This window comes from Marmota monax, unplaced genomic scaffold (assembly GCF_021218885.2).
Source record: "Marmota monax isolate L192 unplaced genomic scaffold, Marmota_monax_Labrador192_F-V1.1 WCK01_AAM20220418_F8-fsc00191, whole genome shotgun sequence".
NCBI lineage: Eukaryota > Metazoa > Chordata > Mammalia > Rodentia > Sciuridae > Marmota > Marmota monax.
This window is the reverse complement of record NW_026693537.1, coordinates 3,419,529-3,439,582: the sequence shown is the minus strand read 5'-3', so window position 1 is coordinate 3,439,582 and position 20,054 is coordinate 3,419,529. Positions and strand designations below refer to the sequence as shown.

Below are 20,054 nucleotides of genomic sequence, written 5' to 3'. Positions count from 1 at the left end.
TTACAGTTGTTAACACCTTATAGATACCTTGAATGTGTTAAAGTTGAAGAGGGCAGCTTCTATGTTTTATTTGTATTCTTCTTTTCTTTTCTTTCTTTGTGTCTTTTTTTTTTCTTTGGAGGGCCAATTTCCAATGTACTGACAGATCTCCCTGACCATGGAGTAAGGACAGGACGTGCCTTCACCTTACCTGAAAACTAGTGAAAAGAGCTTTGAGTTCTTATGAGCAGAGCTTGATCTGTGACTACCTGAAGTCAAATATACAGCAAACTGCTATCAAGAGTTATATCTGAAAATCTACATTTTGAAAGGAATCAGGACAGTGGCCTTGCCTATGTACATGGAGAGAGTTCAAATGGTAAGTAGCTGTTTTCCCACTCAAAGTTGGCCCAGAATACAAAGCTTCCTGAGTCCGTCGTGGAAACTTGACTAAGGCATAGCTTTCAGGAGTTGACATAAGGTCATTTAAAAAGAGATCTTTGCTCAAGAGGGGCTGCCTGAGATAGAGATGGGGCCTTAATAGAAAGAGGCTGAGTCCAGTGAATGTCCAGGGCCTAAAAGAGGAATGATAAACAGGTAGCTAAAAGAATTCTTATCAGTTCTCAAGACATTCATACAGATGAATTTCATGGCCTTGATAAAAAGCACCCAAGGAATAAGCGATCAATAATAAACAGCTGCAATAGTCAAAGATAAGCTGTGAGAAATGACATCTGGGTCAGGCAAGTAAGATTTTTTCCCATCCATATCTCTTCCTGGCTACAACTCTGGAGGAATCAGAGAATTGACCAACAACCACCAGGAAGGGACCAAGAATCCTAGGAAAACTGAGTAAAGAGGATGGCAGTCACCTCATCTACCTCCAAGGGATCTCTAGGCCCAAGTGACAGGAAAGGAGTTCCAGGTATTAGTTTTACTTAGGATTAGACTTTTCAGTTACAGATGAAACTGGTCTGGGGACTGCAACATAACAGAGAACTTTTTCCTACACATGAGCAAAGCAGGTAATCATTCTTCCAGAAACTTTATATAGTCTGTCTTTGGTCAGATTCCTTGGAAGCAGAGCTAAAGTCAAAATTCATGGTGCAGTGATGTTTGAAGGATATGCTGTCAGGAAAACATCTGTGGTCTCAGGACAGGGAAGGTGAAATAATTAACAAGAGTGTGATCTCAGCTGGGACCACCATCAGTCTTCAGTGGGACTTCACAGGGAGGCTCTGCAGCACTAGGGAAACAGGGTTAGTCCCATGTCCACTCACTGGCTGAATTCTGTGGGAAGGTGAGTAGCCAGCAGGATGAAGGGGGAGCTTGCCCCATGTACCCTGCCGTGGCAAAGTGAGCAGGCGAGAGATCTGGGTGGCACTGATAGAACTCATTATTCATAAGAGAGGTGAGGGAGAATTTGGCCCACAGAACAAATTTGAATAGGGGGAAAAGTAAAGTTGTTTCCTGGTTGTGTCCAGCTAATCCCATTCATGCAGTAAGCATTTCAGTTACAGTAACTCATTCTTCTTCCTTGATGATTTAATGCACGTTTCTATTTTTTAAAAAAAAAAAAATTAAAAACAATGCCTGGAACAAAATGGAAATGTTACATAGAGATTTTGTATTCCCAGCAAGTAGGAATGGAGAAGGACATAGAAGATATCCTAGCATATTGGTGCTGTAAAGATGAATGCAGTATTTCATTGATTGAAGCTGTTTGCTATTTCTAAGTTTTATGTTTCTGCAGTCATGATAATGAACTTCACATCTCTTCAGTCAGGGATGACTCAGAAATCATTATCTGCATGGAAATAGAATGAAAATAGAGAAAAGTAAGCAACACAAAGGAAGGAGGAGGAAAGGACTTAGGGAAGTAGTGGAGAATGAAATCTACCAAGTATGCTATGCCCATGTTCATATACCACAATGAATATAGCTTTTGTGTATATTTATAATGAACCAATTAAACTAATAATACAAATAGGAGGACAATTAATAGAGTAGAACAAGCAGATCAGGAAGAGGGGAAAAGAGATAGATCAAATCATGTGATTTGCTTGTACAAATATGGCATAATGATTCCTACTATTATGTATAATTATAGTACACCAATAATAAAAGCAAAACAGTATCTGTAGGCAGGTAGGGGAACAAGTACATGGTAGGCTTATGTAAAATATGAAAAATTGTTTTAATTCAGGCAATAGTTCATCTATCATACATTTGTCTTTCCAGATTTCACAGCATAATAAAGAATTTGTGAATGAAAGGAACACAATATTTCAGAATATATGACGTCCTAGCCTTTTATGCCAAGTTCAAACTCCACCAATTTCAAGTTGCTATGAACCTTGAATTGTGACATTTGAGCAAGCAACTCTTTTGGGTAAGACTTCCATCTTCTATTCAGTCAGAAGGCCACACCCTGGCTTAAAAGCCAAAGGAAGTGTCTTTTGTTATTTTATTCTTGTATTAAATGTTGCCTGGTCTGTGCCTTAAATCAGGTGTTGGGCTCTCCTGATGGAGGCTGTCATGGTATCTAGTGCCCTGATGGGAGCCTCTTTTTGTTGTTGGTCTTTTCACCATGAGAAATCAGGCTATTCACAATTTCTGAAACACAATTGTGTATTAAGAGAAGCAAACTGAGAGACACCAGAGGCTCTGTATTCCTTCCTGGTAGCCAACGCTCTTGGGTGCTTTACAGAAACAAAGCTGCAAAGACAGAGCCATGCCACCCTTAGGAAGCAGAAAAACACAGATGGCTGGAGTGGTCTGCTTGAGGAAGGGCAGAGAGTGATACTCACATGCAGGAGGTCTCTCACTGCAATGTCTTTTCATACCTTTAGACAAATGCTCTGGTGGTACCAGAGCTTAGACAATCAGTTTGGTTTGGAGATAAAAGTCATCCTGTTAAGAATATCTGGACTCCAGCCTGGATCACAGAGAGTCCTCTGAGTGGCAAAAGAGGATCACACACAAATCCTAATTGGATGACCTGAACGAAAAAGGAGAGAGCCAGAGTTCTAAGAGCTCAGAGAAATAAGAAGGGAAAAGACCAAGGAGGCATTGAAATATGAAGATAAAATCGATACAGAATTGCCCAGGAAATCAATAAGAGGGATAAAGGACGTGCAGGGGATGTGAAATGTGTGTTCTGTCTCCTGTACGAGTGAGAAATCTGGCAGCACGTTTTGAACATGCTGCAATCCTGTAATTAAAGCTCGAGGGAGAACAGTAAGAGGGAGTCTCGATAATCAAGTGAAAAGATGGCATGGCAATAAGTGACTCTTTGTCAGAAAAACAGTTTCATAGGCAAATCTTAAGTTAAACATGAACTCATGTACTCAGTCAAAAGACAGACTGGTAACTGTGCCTGTGTGTTTGTGGAAGAAATCAGGGCTTGATTCTAGAACCATAACCCAGCAGCAGCATCTGTCTTTCAATAGGCCAGAGTAACCTGTTAGGACAATTGCCACAAGCCTGACAGTCACAGCCTTGTCTCAGGGTGAACTTTGAAGGAAGACAAGGGCTTTCCAATGCCCAGTGTATCTGCCAAGGGACGGAGTAGCCAAGAGTCAATCTCTCATGGTTGAATGCATTATAGAAAGCATAGTATTTATACTTGTCCTCTTACACGCAAGATAGGAATAAAGCAATTAGAGATGTCTAGAAAAGTCAGCAAAAAAACAATAACAACAACAATCACAACAACAACAACAACAACAAAGTACTAAGAAGTCTCTTGGTGATCAGTAGAAAAAATATATGATAAACTCAATGATACTAAGAATTATGCTTGATCATGGGAGCAGAATATGAGACACTGATTATTTAAAAAATGTTTTTAGTTGTTCTAAACTCACCTAAACAGAGGCCGATATTCTGCAAGTCCAGGGAAATCAGACATATTATCTTTGTAATTATCTCACTTCTCCAATTGTCTCCAGAGGTTTTATTCTCAAAGACCACCATTTAAGTACATGGTTCCTTTCCAGCATTTGTTCAACATATGTTACTAATTATAATTATGTTGATCTGTTATGGTTTGGATGTGAGGTGTTCCCCCAAAACTTCACATGTGCAACAATGCAAAAAGGCTCAAAGGATAAATGATCAGGTTGTGAGAGTCTTAACCCAATCAGTGAATTGATTCCTTGATAGTGGTCACTGAAGTGGTAGGATGTGGCTAGAGGAGGTGGGAATTAGGACATTGGAATATATAAAATATATCAAGTGGTTTGTGCAAGTAGTCACAGCTACTCAGTTGGCTGATGAGGAGTAGTTCAGGGGCCCAGGAATGTGAGAGATGAGCTGGGGCAACATAGTGAGATTTCAACCAGGAAAATGAATGAATAAACTAAGTAATTAATTAACTAATAAAAATAAATCTCTCAGAAGCCATAGATTGAAATTATGTTTCTCTTCTTCAAAGTGTTTCAAAGGCAATTTATAAAAACACTACTGCTAGACTATTTATTTTTGCCTATTTTCAAATTACCACTATTTTTCCAAAAGCGTATATTTAGAATTGATAATGAGCAAAAGTTATTTAAAGCAAAATTTCAATGGTTGAAGATTTGAGAAAATGACAACAGAGGTATAATTTTTTTTTATTTCAATAGGTTTTCACATCAAAACAGAAAAACTAGTTAGCAAAGCCTAAAATATGCAACCATATTTACAACAAAACAATGATACTGAGATATCATTAGAAACTCTGAAACAGTATGCATCAATACCTGTACTGGAAAAAGAGGAAGCAACAGGCATCTGAAATTGCTAACCAAAGAGAATCTCAAATGGACTGTGGGATTTGCTGGATAGTATGGTAAGCCACTATGAAACTGGAAAGTTGTTTCCCTTCTCCTGAAATGGCTGAATGCAGGGAACCGATCCTAGGAAGGTTTGAAAGTGGATGGAACAGCATGGCTCCTCTGAGCTTTAGAAATGAAGCAGTCACATAGCATCCTGGGTGGGAGAGGGACATTGACTTGATCAATAAAAATAAAGGCAAGTGAACATTGTTACAAATAAATGTGGAGAGGAGAAAGAAAGGCAGAATATCTCAAAGAGCATCAGTCCATATATTTAAACACTACATTAAAACAACAGAGGAGAGAGCTCTTTGAGGGTAGAAAATCTTTCCTGACTTACTTCCTCCAGTCATCTGAACTCATAGTAAGAATAATAATAAATGAAAGTTAACAACAAAACAGTATGGATTCAAATATCTTGCTTAGCTGTTGTAAGATATAAAAGACAATAAAGAGCAGGACAGCATTCCTATAAACAATAAGAGCATGACATAAACACATGACCCTAAATACACGAAAAATATTCAATGATGTGGTGACCAAATTTGGGAAACATTAGGAATAAGGAAAAAAATTCAGAAACAATTGCTAAATTAAAAGCCTGAAGAGAATAACTAAACACAACAGATAATGCCTGAAGGACATATAAGATAAAAAGGAGGAATAACAAAAAAATGAAATCAAAAGAAAAAATGTGGGGGAAAAGGTGTCAGTTATTGAACACAGGCAAATACTGTCCATCATATGAGTAAAGAATGTCCAAAGAAAAATTTAAGCATGAAACAGAACCAATACTAGAACATGCAATATAAAAATAGCTATTGAAAAAAAGGAAGAACAGTATTTTGAAAATTCATACTTCAGAAATTTCATGCCAGAATGACCAACAGTAAGGCAGACCCATGAGGATAAAATTACTTGGTTTTAATGGGGGGGATGTCTGCCTTGATATAAAAAAGAGAAATACTAATAAAAGAATAAAAATTTGATGATTATCAGATTTTTTTAGACTACAATGCTCTGTCCTAGAAGAAAATGGAGTAATATATTTATGTTAATAAGGGAAAAAACTGCATAAAAATTTTAATCTACAAATCTGATTTTGAAGCATAAAGAGCACAAAGTTTTTTCAACATGCAAAATATATCCCTGTTCCTGAGGCTATTCCGTATAACAATTATTAGACAACCAGTATAACTAGAAACAGGTTGATATAAGTACTGACGGCTGGCATTTAATGCATAGCTACTTACAAAACTAAGACCAAATGGAAATTTTTAAATGAGAGTGAGTAGTATGCTAGGACCAGATGCTCATGACAAAGAAATGGTACAGATGTAAACATGGTAGAGAAACACATTAGCCAGTGAAAGCACATGACCATCTTCAGCAATTGCATTGAGATGACAGTGTTATAATGGTGTTTAAGTTTTTTCACATGTAATGTGAAATAAAGAAAATAAATAATTATGGGATATTCTGTTATCCTCTGAGTCCTTAAAAACTAGGATTTCTCATATGAAGTAGAAGAAACATAGATTTTGATTTTTAAATGAAAGTATTATTTGAAAGTATGACAAAGTATCATTATGAATGAATGACATTTTATCTTAAACATGTCACTATTCTTTCCATTGAAAAGTTCTTAAATAATGGCCCACTCAATTATGCATTTAGTTTGAGCATTACCAACATTGATATGGTGGTCTCAAAATATCTGATAAACCACAACTGCAGAGATAAAGGACTGATTCTAGATTCAACACGTACAACATGTTCCATAACAGATAGCAAGGAATCTCTCCAAGACTTGTTAGAGGGACTCAAGAGACAACTTGAAGAAGCTTCCAAGATGGAGCAATTTGGACTTCAATGAGAATAATCATTGAAATGAATTGTAATCTAGAAGATACATTTAAGTCCATGAATTTATAATGATATTATTTTTAAAATGGTCACCTTCAGTAGTTGATAGAAGAAGCCATTTTATTGAGAATTTATATATCTGGTTAAAGAATGAAGCATTTATCCAATCTTTCCAATAGAAATAACACTCAGTAACCAAACAATAAATTAGGGGAAGTTTTATTTATTAAAACTTTAAACAAATAAGTGGAAAATGAAGAAGAAATGGTAGAATCAAATATCACCATTTTGATCTGAATAGACATTTCTGAAAAGAGAAAATATAAATAACCATCAATTATAATTTAAAATGTTCAATAGCATTAATTATTAGAAAAAATACAAACCAAAATACAATGAGAGGGCTGGGGATGTGGCTCTAGCGGAAGCGCGCTCGCCTGGCATGCATGCGGCCCGGGGTTTGATCCTCAGCACCACATACAAACAAAGATGTTGTGTCCGCCAAAAACTAAAAAAAATAAAATAAATATTAAAATTCTCTCTCTCTAAAAAAAAAAAACACACACAATGAGATATCATCTCATTTCAGTACAAATGGTTATTACTTTTTAAAAAAAGCTAGCAAAGATATAGAGGAAAAAAAAATCTTACGCATTGTTGTTGGAATGTAATTTAGAGCACCAAATCCCATTAAAATGTACAGTTAATATATGTTAATCAAAATTTTAAAAACTAAAATGAAATAAAAAGTTTTAAATGTCACTATTTTGTAGCTCTCAGTGAGTAATAAATGTAGGCAAAGAACTCCTGAATAGATACAAACATCACAAAAATAGAGAAAGCCAGACAATATATGATTCCTGGTAAAAATAAATAAATAAAATAAAAAACACCACATGCATGTTTTCCCCTAGATATTAAATCTGAATCTAATTGAACTGCTGGATTCCAATCTACACAAATTGCAAAGACAAAGAGATAATCCAATTTTCATCATAAGAACTGACAATTAACAAAATGCAGATTATGAGAAACAACAAATCAAATGGTCTGGGTGTTAGATAAATTGTAAGCAAATTAAAGGATTAGAAGGAGAAACTGTAAATCTCAAAAGGACTAATAATATATCAAATTTTAAAGTGGACATGAATAAACTATAGTATCTGGGTAGTATTAAATTGTATTCCTTTGCATGATAAACATAAAAAGAGACACAAGAAGTGAAACCATAGAAATTAGGAGAGTAGTTGGATTTAGGGGAAAGGAGTAAGTTGTAATTATCATGGGGGCATAGAGGAACTTGTGGGAAGAGTGAGAAAGTTGTCATTTCTTGATCAAGAGTTGGTTGTTAGAGTAAGAGTTTTAAAATAGATTATATATGCAATTTAATAATGTAATACATATATTTATAATATATGATATTTACTAAATTTAGATTTGTTTGAAATGATACTTGCCTTACAATAAAATATTAATAAAATGTGTTTATGTGTTAAAGAGAGTTTAAATAAATCTCTGTTAAATATTTTGAGGTTAAAAAGCAAGATGTAGTACACTGGTAACCCTGATTTTTTTTTTTTTTTTTTTTTTGCATTGCTCACTGTGTAATTAGAAACAATTTCAAAGGTTTTCTGCAAATACTTAAGGAGACTGCAAAACATTTGAGGTAACATATGTAATATACCCTCTATAATTTTAAGGGAAAAGCTTTTATTTAAATAAATAATTTCCAGTATGTTTTAAAAATCATTGTGTTTGGTCGGGTATGCTGGTGCACTCCTGTAATCCCAGAGGTTTAGATGGCTATGGCAGGTCAATGGCAAGTTCAAAGCCAGCCTCAGCAATTTATTGAGACTCTGTGCTACTTAGTGAGAACTTGTCTCAAAATAAAAATATGAAAAGGGTTGGGGTAAGTAAGTGCCCCTGGGCTCATTCCCTGGTATCATCTTCCATTATATTTTCTTAAAGTACAAGGAAGCTAATGAAGCCTTAGTTATAGCAGCTCCATGTACACATGCTCCTCCAAAAGCTCTTGTAATTTCCAGGAATGTATTTATATGGGGATGTTTTTGTAAAGTTTGCAAAAGTAAGATTTTGACCACTGTTGGTCACAACTCTGTTTTTCCTTGGTCAAACGTCCCTTGGTATCTTATGGCAATGAGCAGAAGAGCTATTTGGGGGATAAGGAAACTAAATCTGGGAAGATAGTAAGTTAGATTAGTGGAACACATTCTTTGATTCATAGTCTCTTCCATGTCCAATAAGATCTTAACTCCATGCCTTGTCGGAGGAGTGACTTCCAGGAATATTGCTCTATGCTATTTCACCATAGTTCTGTGAAGGGACAAGAACTGAGACTGCATCACTGTGTTAAGCTGTATGTAGTGTGGCAAAGACCATTGGAAATGTTTAGTAGTCAATGAAGAAGGAATACATTGTAAGTAGTGACTGACATTGTCATAATGCAGGAATGAGATTGTAAATACAATTTTTTTTTCCTTTTCATGACAGTCATACCTAACTTATCAGAATTCTTGTATTTATGTATGTGCTATTAGTTTTGTAAAACAAAAGTCTGTTGTGATTTTTTTCTCATTAAAAAAATTAGTTGTTTTTATACCCAATACTATATTCCAGAGTTCATATTCTTTCTCTTAAAACAGATCGCAAATTTTTAAAGAGTCAGGTCTCACCAAGCCTAGATTTTCTCCTTTTCTCACTAGAAATCATTTGGTAAATGGAAGACATAAGAATTTCTTTTCTTTATTCCCCATTGCTAATGTATAGAGGTCACAAGGATATGAAGACTCTTTACTTTTTTAATAAACTATGCTAATTAATTTTTTTAATGAACTATGAATTTCTTATTTTTCACTGACAATCTGTAGAGAGAGTCTATATGTACATGATCAGACAGATGCTGAATTAATTTTGGCAAGGAAAGATGGGTTTCTTGATTACAAGAATGGCTGTCTTGTTTGAAAGAGGTCATCGCTTGAAGGTCAAGAGTTTCCATTCTAAAGGAAAAAGAGACAAAGTCATATTATACCATTATAATCAGTTTGATAGAGAGACCTTTTGAAATATTGCTCATGCTCAATGCTGGTTACTTCTTTCCAAAGCTCTGTAAGGTGAATATCACCATGCACATTTTTTTAGACACAAAAAGCTCAAGGAGGTCGTGTCCTGCTGCAAATGAATAACAAAGTCTATGCTTGAGGTCAGGACATCTGGCTACAAAGTCCATGTTATTCCATGCTTTTGTAACTAATTGGCCAATCACTTAAACTCTCTGGCCCCACTGTCCTAACCTAGAAAAATATGACCGTTGACTACAGGATCTTGCAGGCCCAAAGTGTGTGATTCTATGCTTCCAAGCCAAGCAAACTTTATAATCTCTGTTAGCTGATTCCCATGTCGTATAACAGGAAATTCCTCCCGATTTTCTTGTACCTAATCTAAATTTGGTAATAATTAAAATCCATCCTGCCTGTTCTTTCCTCTGCAGTAGTGTCAAACACCTGATTTGTCACAATCGTGCATAATAACTTTCCATTATGATGAGAGAAGAAAAAGCAGTAAGGAGGAATGAGAGAAGATTTTGCAAGAATTGTCTGGTAAGAAACCTGGACAAGCTCAGGCTTCATCTGATTTGAAATATTTAAATTCAAGACTTAACCTTAGCCAGCAAAAGAACATAGTGGTTTATTTTTCCTCATCTCTCATGTATTATAAAAAGCATGAATGTTTAAATGATGTCTATAGAGATAAACTTTCTAGGTAGTGCATTTAAAAGACTGTACAGACTATAGATTTCCCTCCTTAGCTATTTGTGAAAATTTGGAAAATGTTTTTGCCTAATGGGAAAACAGAATCTAGACCACTGGGGATGGGGGTGGGGGCTCCCACCATGGTGTGCACTGCTTCTCTGATGTTTTAGTGGCCATGGAGGGGATCTGGCTGCAGTTACAGCTCTGCTGTTGTCATTGTCACATCTATTTCCGACCCAGTCTCTTCTGCTGTGTGGTGGGCTTGGCGATTGCTCCCGCTGCAGTTCCTTTGTTAGAGATTTGCCCTCTTGACACATCTGAATGAAGAAGTTGCAGTACGAAAAGAAGATTGGTGACAGACTCTGCAATTTCATTCCCTGTAGTAGGTCCTGAAACCTTATCTACATGTCATCTGGCTAATCAGAGGTCCATGGTGAGATCTGTCAGAGATTTCTGTTTTAAAAAAGAAATTCAGACACAGTTGACAGGAGAATAGGAGTGCTTCTTCGGTCCTGTACCAGCACTGTCTATTATGCCAGTGCAAGCCTGAGGCTGTAGTGACAGAGGAACCTCAGGGTAGCCTCCTAAGGACATCAGCACAGGTGGGCAGAGCCCTTTCCCTCCCTCCACAACAACAGAACCAAACAAAGGACCCACCACCACAGCAAAAAGCAGGGACAAGGTAAAAATAGAACAGCTGAACATCAGTGTGAACACATTTGTGAGAGAATATAATGAAACTCATGAATCATACAATCAGTTAGATAGTGTCAAATGGGGCAACTATATCTTCCCAAAGGGTTGGAAGTTCATGTCTGTAACCAAGCCAATAAAATCATCAAGCAGAAAATGCCACTTTATTACTTAAGAATTTATAAAACCTTGGAAATTTAAAAATGTACACTAATTTATAATACTTGTCTCTGGAAAAGCAACTCAGTTTCTTGGTGGCTCCTAATCCTTTTTTCTCTTAATACAAAGATTAATACAGTGTACAAAGTACACTGACCTTGGAACCAAACCTTAATAGAAATGAGAATACAGATATCCATTAGACTCTGCAAACCTCTCTATGATTCTAAGTAAATTGCACTTGTGAGTTCCACAAGAGGAAGTGCAGTTCAATTGTTAAGAACACAGGCTGCAGAACTGAATATCTGGCTTCAAACTCTGGTGGTACCACTCATAATTTTTTGTTGTCTTGGATAAACTATTTAGCATCTCTCTGTAGCTGTTTCATCACCAGTAAAAGTAGAATAAATATAATAATCTATCAATGTCATAGGATTGTTGAGAAGATGAGAAAAATCTGTACAACAAGGCTAACACATAATAAATCTTCTATAAATGTTGTGGTTGCTCTTGTGATTGTAATCATTATCAGTCAGGATAGGCTGTATGCTATGTAACAGTCATTGGCAATATCTCAGGCATTTAAAAAAATGTGTCATGTCTCATTGCTGCTATAATTCCATGGGTAGAGACACTCTATCCATCAAAGGTATTTGTGGGTCTTGGCTAGTAGAGAAGCCACAATCTGGAAGTTGATGTTTGATGTGCCAGAGAAAAGGGAATGCTGGAGAGCCTTGAGTCAAAATCTAAATAGCCCAGATCAAAACAATGCACATCACCTGTGTTTGTAAGTCATTGTCCAGAAGCAACTTGGTCCTGTTAAACCATGAGGGTGGCAAGTAATGCAAACTTTTTATGTGACTAGGAGAAATAGTACTCGGTGGACAATATTAATGCCCAGAATCATTTCAGCATTATTATTTTTATGTTATTAGTAGTAATATATTTCAAGACACAAATGATCTACTTATTAGATCTACTCATTAGGTATTTCTAATGAGAAAAAAAAAAACCTGGACCAAAAAAATTATTACTTATTTATTTTATTTTCATCAATACATGAGTTGAAAAATGAATAATGTACATTGTAAATATGTAGACAATATGCTAGTTGCTTTCACATAGCATTATATATAATTTTAACAATCCTATAAAGTAATTAATTTCAGCCCAATTTTACAGATGAAGAAGCAATAATTAGTTACATAACATACCCACTGGTATAGGTAGTAAGTAATAAGCAATATTTTGGAATCATATCTGCCTGGAACTATTGCACATCATCTTTATATTTGCAAAATTACATATTCAAACATATTATCTAGTAAAAATGAGCCCATGTTCCTACAAGAAGTCCACTGCTGGAGGGTGGGTAGTGAATTTAGCAAATGTGAAAACTTAAATTTCTTTCTTGATTTTTTGAAAGTGAAAGGAAAAAAAAAGCTTTGTCTTCATAGCATAATAGGAATAAATTTTAAGTTCAGTCAAATACTGTATTCATTATCTAGGTTTTCATGTCCAAAATGAAGTTTGAGATTGAGTCCAGGAGAGTAAGTCATGTTAAAAATGTGGTTAGTTCCACTGAATATCAGCCATCCTGATCTGACCCCAGATGGAACCTCTGCTTTAGAAAAGTGCATGGATTAGAGGGAATGACAGGATGGACTAGCAGTAGGCAGTAGATACAGAAATGACTCCAACAGCATACTATTTGGGAAGTTATTTTTTTAAAAAATAGATATGATGTGGGGTTGAGAAGAGTGCTTAACATTTTGTATTTGACTAAAAAGGAAAAGGAAGAGACAGTGCTAATTTCTCAAATACAAACCTCCCATGAATTATCCAGGATCTCTACTCATTCTGGGAATCAACACATAAGGCAAGAATCACTATGCCTTCTTAAAAAAATAAGACCACTGCCTAGCCTTGGTACTTCTGTGTAGAAACAATTTTCTGTCATTGCTTTCTCCCCAAACACGTTTAGCCCTAGGAATGTAGCACTTGAAAATGCAGGGTTTGGGGGAGACAGAGTTTGTTCTAATTATGGCAGCTCTATAGGAAATGTGTCAGTCATGCACCTAGAGAGAATAATTGTCTAATCTAATCTACAGTATCTATTCATTTTACCAATTTGGCAGAGATTTATAAGAAAAAATATAGAAGACAACATTAAATGAATTAACAAATGCAAGCCTTTGTTTTTTGTATATATTTTTCTGGACCATATCAACTTCTACCATTTCCAGCCTATGACACCCACTTCTCTGGCTGACATGCAGAATTTTGTAGTAACCTGAATATGCTTTAGTTAATTGCTTACATCTGCAAAATGTAAGTAAGTGTTTATATAGTGCTTAGGATGTCTATTCTACAAACTTCACCTATATTATGTTGTTCTCATAATAATAACCCTTTGCAATAGGGTGCTATTATTACCCTATTTTGCAGATGAGAAAAACTGAGGGCATAAATGCTATTTAACTTGCCCAAGGTCACACAGCTATTAAGAAACAGATGAAAATTCAAATAGAAAAAGTCTTGTTCCAGAGCCCATCCACTTTACCTTAACCTATGTTTTCAAGTTTGATGGTATCTTTATATGAAGATTATTTCACCCATTTTTGTCTGGCTAACTCATTTTCAAAACTTGGCTCTGACTCCAATCACTGGGAAGTTGTCCTTTATCCCTCTAAGACTCTCATCTCCCTGCAATTCTTGACTAGATTAGGGACCAACACTCTGCTCTCCAGGCAGCAAGGATGTACCACTACTGCCATGGGGTCCATGTTGTATGGGATTGCTACCACTAGACTGCAGTCCTGAATATTCATTCATTTCTATAACCCATCATCATGCCTGGTGTATGGTGCATGGAAGGTTTTAAGTATTTATTGAATGAATCAATATGATAAATAGGTGATGGAAACATCTGTATGAAGATTGCAATTATCTTTTTTCAAGTCGGTGAGTGATTTTTGAAATTCAGTTAAAATCAACATTAGGTGTTTATTTTTAAATTGGTGAAGCTCAGACTTTCAACCACCATACACAGAAACCAAATGAAGGATTCTGTTGGCACACAGGGAACTCTCAGTGTTCAACGTGAGCACTATTTTTCAGCTATTATATGTGTTTCCAATGTTAATCCAGAAAGTGTGAAATTTTTATATCTCTTTCTCTAAAAGGACAGCTCCTCCTGGGATCTAAAGGATGCTCTCTTTAGTTTTTAGGGAACAAAAGAATATCAATGAAATAAACACAGGTGATTGTGACTTTATTATGTTTTAGGAGAGGCCTTGAGAGATGTTCTTTTTTCCCAGGCACTGGTGATTCAAATTCAAAATCCTTAAAGGAATTCTGATTTTAAGCTTGAAATTTCCTGTGTGTGAACTCTAATGGCAGAAGTTGGGGTTATGGTTTTAGACAACATGACATGAAGTCAATAGCTTGTTTTAAAATCCATGCTGATGTCAATGGCTTCTTTAATGTAGGCAGGGGCTCCAGAGTGAGTTGCTATAGAAGAACCTGTTCTCCCATGGCAGCTCCTTCAATGTCTCCTTCTCAAGTTTCTTCTCTTTGGTTCTCTGCTGAGAAGGGGAAATCCACAGGTCCAGCAGACCAGCCTGGAGGCTTCTACTACTTTCATTGTGCAAGTGCCTCTGAGAGTCAAATCTGGAGAGATTGAGTCTGCATCCCAGTTGAACAGTCTTCAGAAAGCCTCTCCTTATGTTCCTCTTCTTCCTCATTCTTCAGCAAACCTATTAATCCTACAAAAATTGTGGGCTTTTCATATAGTTAGAATCACACATGCATCTCATTAGATTGTTTTGAGGATAAGAAAAAAACAAAAGTATTTAAGTGCCTGGCACAGTGTGGCATGTGCACAAATGCTAACATTAATTTTGTAAATACTCAACCACCAACCTGAGTCGATACAGGTGGAATAGTCAATGTATTAAGGTATGTTGAATTTTTTTCTATTTTGAATAAATGTGGTCTGAAATATTAGTCCTACTAGAAGCAGTGAGATGGAGCTGAGGGAAAACTGACTTAAAATGCACCAAGCGGGCTACAGAGCATCACCTCTAAACTTCACACATCTGTCAGACCAAGGAAAACCAGTTGTATCCATCATAACATCAAGAAAATGTCCCTTCCTTCTTCAGGTTAATCTCGAAAGAGTTTTCATCAACTGCAAGGGAATACTTTTTCTTCTTTACAGGATTTAAAATACTTATACCCTGAGCATGCATAAGAGATACTGTATGAAAAGATAAGAAGTGTGCAGAACGGGGACAGAGGAGCTGGGAGATTAGCAAGGGAGGAGACCTTCAGAGTTCATGGTAACAGTTTAATTCCATGGTCCAACCTCTTAGCAGAGAGCTTCATTCTCTGTTCACCCCATCTTTATTTCCTCCCTTTCCATAAACTTCTTTACTATTTTTGAGCTTGAAAAATTTCTGTAGCAATTATCAATGTGATGACTGTTTTTGTACAGATTAGGTTACTCAGGAAAATCTACCATCACAGACCATGGATAAAAGCCATTAGCCTCCTGTGCCCGCTTCTGTCCTCCTTCACTGCTCTGTAGGTCTCACCATGCTACCTGTCCTTTGGTTCTTATGCACTGGAACTTCTCTAAGATTCTTCCACCATCAGATTTCACCAATTACCTGTACCCCTTCTGTTGTGTAAAATTCAATCACTCTCATGTTAACAAAAAGAAAGAAGGAAGGAAGGAGTGAGACGGAGGGAGGCAGAGCTCCTTTGTCATTAGCATATTTTCACATGCTACTTTTTCATGGCTGGTTCTCTTCTTCATATTTTCTTGGAGTATTGGGGATTGAACTTAGGGGCAATTGGCCACTGAGCCACATTCCCAGCCCTATTTTGTATTTTATTTAGAGACAGGTTCTCACTGAGTTGCTTAGTGCCTCACTTTTGCTGAACTGGCTTTGAACTCTCTATCCTCCTCTGCCTCAGCCCCCCGAGCCTCTAGGATTACAGGTAGGAGCCACCTTGCCTAGCCCCTCTTCACATTTCTTAAAGCATTCTATAATTGCTTTCTACATACAGTTCCTATTATTCCACTCATTCTTTAATCAACTACTCTCTCAATATCAATTTGATTTATTTCAGAAAATGGATCTTGCTAAAGACCTACAACTATGATTTAAACTCAAATTTTTTCATCTTCATCCTACTCAACATTTCTCTTTCCCACTTATCTCTATAAAAATTTTGGAATTCTTCATAATTGAGCCCTAATCCATTGGATTCCTATTCTGAGCTCTTAGAAAACATCTATTAGAGTTTTAAAAATAAGTTACATGCTAATAGACACTAATTCAAGCCTCATTTCTCTGATCTTCAGAAACACAAAAATATGATTGTCCTCTGCTCAATAGTGCCACTGGGATGTTTCCAAAGCACCTCAAGCTCAGTATCACATACAAAACTTATGTTGTCCTCACACTGGAAATTATGAGTCTCCCCCCCAAAGCTTTCCCATACCAGGCCCTGAAAATGTAAGTGTCCTAATCTGCTTTCCAACGTGTCCTTTTCTCACCTTACACTGCCATCATTCTTGTCCAGGCCATAATCACTTCTTCTTGCTGTAGGAGAGTTCTAACTAGTCTCCTCTCTTGCCCTCTTCACTGTGTTCTCCATTTTACTGTGAGAAAAAAGTTTCCAAATGTATTTGTAAGTCCCCTATGCGGGTTCTTCAAGTGTACCTTATTCACTCTGTGTTTGTCTATCCTTTGCCTGGGAAGACCAAACATTTCTAGAAGGTCAAAGTTACCCACATGCACATGCTAATTAATCTGTCCCCTTTCCAATGGTATTTCTTTTTCTATTCAAAATGGGTTATGTAATGTATATGATATAAAGGGTTTTCCCATTTAGTACACACAAAAATTGTTAGATTTTTTTTTTCTAAGCTGGAATCAGTTTCCAGTGTGTATAAAAGGTTTACGTGGTTTTGGTTTTCTTTTTTCTTTCTTTCTTTTTTTTTTGTCCCCTGTAGCTTATGTACTACACCAAATGAGTTGAAGCTCTTTTATAGTTATTTATTTAGCCTTAAAATACAAAATTTATTTTCTAAGTTCAATGAGAAATTAGATATCTACTATTAAAAACAAAATCTATATTCTACTAGGGTCCAAAAAGCAAGTAGGTCAATCTTCCCCATGTTCAATATACCTGGAAATTATCTTGAGTGATTGAGACAGAATTTGAGTGATTCATTCATTTATTCTTCAACTATGAGCTTACTGAATCCCATGGCATCCAGATAGAATAGTATGGGGAAAATAAAGGGAAAAAAAAGGAAAAAAAATCAGATAAAAAAGAATATGACATGGATTCCATACATGATCTGGTAGGGGGAGAAAATCATAACAAAAAATACACTCATGTTATGTAGAGAGCATGCTTAGTTTACAGACTATTTCAAGGAAAGGGCACAATCATCTTTATTCAATGCTATTGATGGATCCAATAAGATGCACATTAAAAATAAAAGTAACATTATTGGAATGAGGTGAAACAAAGTCCAGATTCAAAAGAGGAAACAGAGAACACATAGACATCTTTACAGATAATTTGCTATGAAGGGGATAAGAGAAATGAGAGGCAGAGAGATGAGGATATAACATCAAAAAAGTTATGTGTTATTCTAACAAAAAAATTGTTGATGGAAATTATGAACTAATGAGGAAAATGTGTGATGAAAGAAATAGGGGGCATTTATATATATTTACATAGGTAAGAACAGGCTATAGCCAGGTATACCCTAAACATTTTGGAACAAAGCCATAGCAGGTATGTTTTCATGAAGAACTGTAAAAAACTTAAAAGATAGCAAAGAAACCCAGATCTCTCCTGTCTCCATTAATGGAATCAAGCACCCCACCCTACATCTTAGGAAGGAGTGAATAAATTTTAAAAGGACTCTGTATGTATTAAGTTTACACACTGAGTAAGCTTCAAATCTCTCCCACTGCTCTTCTGCTCCCTCCCAAGTCCGTTATCACTTGAATTAGACTAAGAATCCGGAAAGCAGTTAAAGGACTCTTAATGTGATTTTTCTGCAAAATGGTGATATGTAATATTTGGTCCTGTATATTCTCTCACACAATTTTCCTAGTCCCCTCTTGTTTGTTTGTTTTATGGTACTGGGGATTGAACACAATGGGATTATAACACTAAACTACATCCCCCCTCCCTTTTAAGTTTTTTTTTTTTTTTTTTTTTTTTTTAGACAGGGTCTCGAAAGCTACCCAGGCTGGCTTCAAACTTGTGATCCTCCTGCCTCAGCTTCCCAAGTACTTGGGATTCATATGTGCACCAAAGTGCCCAGCTCCTACCTTCTCTTTGGAGCAGCTATACGGACCCATTTTTTTTTAAAATGCACTTAGTAGTTAAATAAAATTCTCAACTCTAAATAGCTAATCAAAGTATTAGAGCCCTTGGCTATCTCTTGTGATTTAACTGTATGCTATTTCAGGAATTCTAAAGTGATGATAGAATAATGTTGGCTAGTTTTAAATAAAGTAAACCAATTACTGGAAAAAGACCCTTTTAAACTTACCTAACACAACAGTGGTCTTCCCAGATAATCTAATCTCTTCCACTTTAAAAGAGGTGTAGCTAGCAGGGGTCTTTGTCCCATTTCACATTTCTAGGCACAATCCTAGTCATGTCTCTGTCTTTCTCCATTTCAGACATCCCTATCTCCACTGATCCTTCCAGTGTGGTTTGTGTTCTTCCCATCCTATATTCCCTCCCTACAAGCCTGGTCCGGGATCTCTAACCTACTTTTTGTCTGCTTTGCTAAGTGTTCTGATGAGCTGTAGCTTCTTAAGGCCTGGGATAATTTCAAGCCTACACCCTTATAATACTAATAGATTCTATTTCCATGGTACCCCACATCTTCACAGTAGAAAATTATTTTAATAAACAGCAATTGAAACATTTAGGCAATCACTTGGCAAGAAAACATTACATCCTGAAATTATAGATGAGAAATTTGGGATAATGAAAAGTTTGAGTAACTTTCTGAAAATATGGAAGATTCTGAATTTAAAATCTCTTCTAACATCAACGTTTTAGCCCCACTAACCTGACCCGTTGCGGCATTATTTAGTTTTTGTGTAACTGAACCCACCAATGTTCTCTCTTAATTATTCAAAGACAATTTATAACTCTTGACCTAGCCCAGTCTCAGCTCCACTGGGGAGCTTCCCTGTGAATCTGAGCCACATCCTAATGTTGGACCTGCCAGTTGTTCTGTCTTATGTGAGCCTAACAGGAAGAAAAGGGAGAATAATTGCCTTCCAAGAACTTCAGGGTGAGGACAAATTATTTGTGTTGTCTGGAGGATAAGGGAACAAATTCCCCTAAATGAGAAGAATGCAAGTTTATGGAGCAGCATGGCTTAGAGGTGAAGGCTCTGGCTGTGATGAGGACACTCAGGCTGCAACCCCAGCTCAGACACTTCCTAACTTAACGTATCTCAGTTCCTTCATCTATGAAATGAGGATAACCTCAATAAGTATTTCATACAAGCATAATGAGGATTCAATAAATTAAAGTATTTAAAACAGTGCATGGCACCTTTGTGAAGCTATGTTGTTATTATCATTTACAGTTTCTTATTATTATTTATAGTCTCTTCTTATTATTTATACTTCCTTGGTTGTGAGATTGTGCTGGGCACTACCACCCATCTCCCAGGAATGGCCTTCCCCTTCACCATTCTTGG

General features: G+C 36.3%; 1 long non-coding RNA gene across 1 annotated transcript; it reads left to right on the top strand.

Annotated features, from left to right (window-relative positions):
- Positions 1-2,226: 2,226 nt before the first annotated feature.
- On the top strand, positions 2,227-11,609 carry LOC124102339 (uncharacterized). Its single transcript, XR_006854845.2, has 4 exons — positions 2,227-2,371; positions 4,608-4,813; positions 8,278-8,331; positions 10,174-11,609. It is a non-coding gene; the product is annotated as an uncharacterized LOC124102339 (long non-coding RNA).
- Positions 11,610-20,054: the final 8,445 nt, after the last annotated feature.